Source organism: Festucalex cinctus, chromosome 2 (assembly GCF_051991245.1).
Source record: "Festucalex cinctus isolate MCC-2025b chromosome 2, RoL_Fcin_1.0, whole genome shotgun sequence".
NCBI lineage: Eukaryota > Metazoa > Chordata > Actinopteri > Syngnathiformes > Syngnathidae > Festucalex > Festucalex cinctus.
Window position 1 is genome coordinate 5,469,976 of NC_135412.1, and position 5,989 is coordinate 5,475,964.

Genomic DNA, 5,989 nt, shown 5'->3' on the forward strand with positions numbered 1-5,989 from the left:
TTTACATTTTTTTGTTAATGCACGTTCCTTTTTTTCTGTTAGGAATATCTTGAAGGTAACATTGGACTGTTAACTAAAACACTGACTGATTATTGAGCCGCAATTTCTCAATGTATATAATGTGAATACATACTACACTTGATTACTTTCAAATGTGACTGATATCATGTAGCTATGCTGTGATCTTGCCCTCTTTCATCCACTGATAGACACTTCAAAGTTCTTTTTTTTCTGTATCTTCTCAAAATAACTGACATATTCATGGAAAAGATTGTATTTAAATTCTATCATTATTAATTACTATTATTATGTTTATGTCTTTGCCCCTGATTATGATGTTTCTATACCATAGATTTTTTTTTTAAATTTTTTTGGACATACTGTGACTTGACCATTACAATACTAATTTTTACTAAGAAAAAATCAATCACACACCATAATATTTTATACTTATCCTGCATGTATCTGGACACACCATGCCAAATTTTACACTTACATAACCATTTATGTACCTGTCGTATCCTTACTTTTATTCATCATTTCATCACACAATCCTAAAACATTGCTTTTTGACCCAGAGGATTCAACTATACCATTTTTGCGTGTCTTATTACTTACTAGCTATATTATTTATTAACGGGCAAAAACTATGAATATAAGATCACCGTCAAATATTACGTCTGTAATATCCATATACAGTGCATTACATAATATGCATTTGTATTAAGACACTACCATGCTAAAAATATGCACACGACTGTTCTGTAAACTACACCTAAGACAACCAAACTTCACAGATCTAACATGATTCTTCATTCTTTTTTGTTCTACAGATGTATCAAATGCTGCCACACAGACAGAAGAAGCCACTGAGGACATGCACGAAGACGATGATCACAATATAACAGGACAGGTTAACCCCCCTGAAGTTTTAGCCCGCAGGTCAAAGCGTCCTAGGACTAATTCATCCATGGAGGTTACATTATCCTAAGACAGACTATGTGCTAACCCAAACTCTTTGACCCCAAGGGATTCATCTGTCCCAGAAAACTTTTACACTAAAGAGTTTATCTGTCCTAGGGCGCTGTTAACCCCAGGTTAAAGTGTTATTTAATCTGTCCTGTTACAACAGCTATACATAAACAGCTGCATTCCTCTCCTGTTCCATCTCTCGCACTTCTTTCATCTCTTTTTCTCCTCTACTTATACCTATGCTTGCTCATGTGCTTTTTTCCCCTTTAGATGATGTCATTGGTTAGCCTGCTTCAAAGCTACATTTTTTCTTGAATAACTGTCACACATTTACTGTTTGCTGGACCCTACAAAACTGTCACAATACTTCACTATGTCATGAATACATATGTGTTGCACAGCGACACCACATTAAGAGTCATCAAAAAGCTTTTTATTTGATCACACACCATCTCTGTGCCATGCAATGTTTTCAAATGAACAGATGCTGGTTTTGAATATCAAACGAGCGACTTTTCATGAAACTTTGCACACACATCAGAAAGTCCACACTTTTGAATTTATTTTGGGAATTGTGCATCATTTTTGGCCTTTTACTGCACCTTTTTACACACAAGGCACGGCAAATGCATTTCTATTTTCCATGGTCCTTGTCTATTTAACAGTACCCCAACGTGCAAGTCCCCCGACTTGCATATACCCCAACGTGGCCCGGGTTGCGAGGGCCCTTTATTAGGGCCCGAGCAGCGACCGCTGCGAGGTCCCTATTGTTCCTGAAGGAATTCTTATTATTATTAGGGCCCGAGCAGCGGCGGCGGCGGTGCCGCTGCGAGGCCTTATTGTTTTTGTAAGAATTCTTCTTATTATTATTCTTATTATTATTATTCTTATTATTATTCTTCTCCGCAAACAATCGCATTTTTGAGACGCTAAACGTGAACGAAAACTCACCAAACTTTACACGCACATCAGGCCTGGCGAAAAATTTGATATTTTAAAGTCGCCATACATGATAACAGAAAAATGGCTCCATAGCGCCACCTACATAGGTTAAACGGATCCCTGTCCCGCTACGATTGTCCTATGGCGACGAAAATTGTGTGGCACCCGTAGCACATCCAGATGAACAAAAACCTCTTTGATGTGTGTACCCTAAAATAGACAGAAAGTGAGGTATGATCATATGACTGTCCAATTTTGGCCCAGTTTTGCACATTTACAGGGGTCATACTTTTGCCCGCTTCTCCTACACGGTTAACCCGATTAACTTCAAACTTGGGATGGACCATCTCAACACCGGGGACAACATCATTGTAAAAAATCTAAAGTTTTTGATATACTATATGACGTCGGCGACGCATCAAATTTAGAGTTTAAAAATTCTTACTTCATGAAGCATTGCCGGTTGTACGTTTAATCTAGAGCTACGAAAATTTGTACACATATGTAACAGGCTATGACCTACAAAAAACTCTTTTTGAACCATATGCTAAACCTCACAGGAAGTCCGCCATTTTGATTTATTTTGGAACGTGTTGCCATTTTTTTGGCCATTTCATTGGGGTCTTATTTTAACGAACTCCTCCTACAGTGTTTATCCGATCATCTTCAAACTTGGTGTGATTCATCTTAAGATGTTGAAGATGAAAAGTTATTGAAAGCTTTGTATTTCGTCGCACGCTGTTGTCATGGCATGCACTGTTTGCAAAGGAAAAAAAATATCCTTAAAGAAGCATTGCCAGTTGTACGAAGCAGCTAGAGCTACGAAAATTTGTAGACATATGTAACAGCCCAAGATGTACAAAAAAGTCTCTTGGTGCCCTGTGCTAAACCCAACAGGAAGTCCCCCAGGGGCCGGGCATCACATTTTAAGCTAAAAAACTCCTCTTTAACAAAGCATACCCGGCTGTACGTTTCACCTAGAGTTACCAAAATTTGTAGAGGTATATAACAGCCCTCGAGGTACAAAAAACTCTTTTTGAACCATATGCTAAACCTAACAGGATGTCCGCCATTTTTATTTACTTTGGAATGTGTTGCCATTTTTTGGGCCATTTCATAGGGGTCATATTTTAACGAACTCCTCCTACAGAGTTTATCCGATCATCTTCAAACTTGGTGTGACTCATCTTAAGATGTTGAGGATGAAAAGTTATTGAAAGCTCTTTATTTCGTCGCACGCTGTTGTCGTGGCATGCACTTTTTGCAAAGGAAAAAAATCCCTCTTAATGAAGCATTCCCAGTTGTACGAAGTAGCTAGAGCTACAAAAAATTGTAGACATATGTAACAGCCCACAGTGTACAAAAAAGTCTCTTGGTGCCATGTGCTAAACCCAACAGGAAGTCCCCCAGGGGCCGGGCATCACATTTTGAGCTAGAAAACTCCTCTTTAACGAAGCATTCCCGGTTGTACGTTTCACCTAGCGCGATGATAATTTGCAGGCATACATAAGAGCCCACGATGTACAAAAAAGTCTCTTGGAACCATGTGATAAACCAAACAGGAAGTCTGCCATTTTGATTTACGATGGGATTTGTTGCCATTTTTTGTGGCCTTTTTCAGTTGTCATATTTTAACGAACTCCTCGTACAAAGTTCATCCGACCGTCTTCAAACTTGGTGTGTTTCATCTTAAGATGTTTAAGATGCAAAGTTATCAAAAGTTTTTTATTTTGTCGCACGCTGCTGCTATAGCGATGCAGTTTGCCAAGTGAAGTGCTGCTTTGTTTTTTTATCTATACATGTGTGAAAACTTATGAAACTTTGCAAACACATCAGACTTGTCATGAACATGAATTTTTAGAGATTTATTGTGCAATTTGCAATAAATAGCGCCCTCTAGACATTTTTATGAAGTATTTCCGATTGTATGATTCTGCTAGATTTGTGAAAATTAGGACAGACCCCTATCAGCCTAATACCTACAAAAAAGTATTATGTAGCCATTTGCCAAACCAAAGAGGAAGTCCGCTATTTTGATTTTATTTTGGGAATTATACATCATTTTTGGCCTCTTTCATTAAACTTTGCACAGACAAGGCATGGAAAAAACTAACATTTTAAATGGTCCTTGTTCCATGTAACAGTACCCCAACGTGCCAGTACCCTGACGTGCAAGTAACCCAACGTTGTGCTCAATAGCGCCCTCTATGCATTTTTATGGAGCATTTCCAATTGTATGATTCAAGCGATACACAACTAAAGATGACTTGACCTAGATTTGTGAAAACTGGGAGGCATACCTATTAGCTTAAGACCTACAAAAAGTATTCTGTAGCCGTATGCTAAACCTAAAAGGAAGTCCGCCATTTTGAATTTATTTTGGGAATTGCACACCATATTTTGCGTTTTGATTAAACTTTGCACATACAAGGCTTGTCAAAAACATTTTAGATGGTCCTTGTCCTATTTGACAGTACCCCAACGTGCCAGTACCCCGACGTGCAAGTACCCCAACGTGGTCCGGGTTGCGAGGGCCCTTTATAGCTGCTCGCAGCTCTAGTTATTATTATTATTATTATTATTATTATTATTATTATTATTATTATTATTATTATTATCCATCCATCCATCCATCCATTTTCTTGACCGCTTATTCCTCACAAGGGCTGCGGGGGGTGCTGGCGCCTATCTCAGCTGGCTCTGGGCAGTAGGCGGGGGACAACCTGGACTGGTTGCCAGCCAATCGCAGTATTATTATTAGGGCCCGAGCAGCGGCGGCGGCGGTGCCGCTGCGAGGCCCTATTGTTTTTGTAGGAATTCTTCTTATTAGGGCCCGAGCAGCGGCGGCGGCGGTGCCGCTGCGAGGCCCTATTGTTTTTGTAGGAATTCTTCTTATTATTATTATTCTTATTATTATTCTTCTCCGCAAACAATCGCATTTTTGAGACGCTAAACGTGAACGAAAACTCACCAAACTTTACACGCACATCAGGCCTGGCGAAAAATTTGATATTTTAAAGTCGCCATACATGATAACAGAAAAATGGCTCCATAGCGCCACCTACATAGGTTAAACGGATCCCTGTCCCGCTACGATTGTCCTATGGCGACGAAAATTGTGTGGCACCCGTAGCACATCCAGATGAACAAAAACCTCTTTGATGTGTGTACCCTAAAATAGACAGAAAGTGAGGTATGATCATCTGACTGTCCAATTTTGGCCCAGTTTTGCACATTTACAGGGGTCATACTTTTGCCCGCTTCTCCTACACGGTTAACCCGATTAACTTCAAACTTGGGATGGACCATCTCAACACCTGGGACAACATCATTGTAAAAAATCTAAAGTTTTTGATATACTATATGACGTCGGCGACGCATCAAATTTAGAGTTTAAAAATTCTTACTTCATGAAGCATTGCCGGTTGTACGTTTAATCTAGAGCTACGAAAATTTGTACACATATGTAACAGGCTATGACCTACAAAAAACTCTTTTTGAACCATATGCTAAACCTCACAGGAAGTCCGCCATTTTGATTTATTTTGGAACGTGTTGCCATTTTTTTTGGCCATTTCATTGGGGTCTTATTTTAACGAACTCCTCCTACAGTGTTTATCCGATCATCTTCAAACTTGGTGTGATTCATCTTAAGATGTTGAAGATGAAAAGTTATTAAAAGCTTTGTATTTCGTCGCACGCTGTTGTCATGGCATGCACTGTTTGCAAAGGAAAAAAAATATCCTTAAAGAAGCATTGCCAGTTGTACGAAGCAGCTAGAGCTACGAAAATTTGTAGACATATGTAACAGCCCAAGATGTACAAAAAAGTCTCTTGGTGCCCTGTGCTAAACCCAACAGGAAGTCCCCCAGGGGCCGGGCATCACATTTTAAGCTAAAAAACTCCTCTTTAACAAAGCATACCCGGCTGTACGTTTCACCTAGAGTTACCAAAATTTGTAGAGGTATATAACAGCCCTCGAGGTACAAAAAACTATTTTTGAACCATATGCTAAACCTAACAGGATGTCCGCCATTTTTATTTACTTTGGAATGTGTTGCCATTTTTTGGGCCA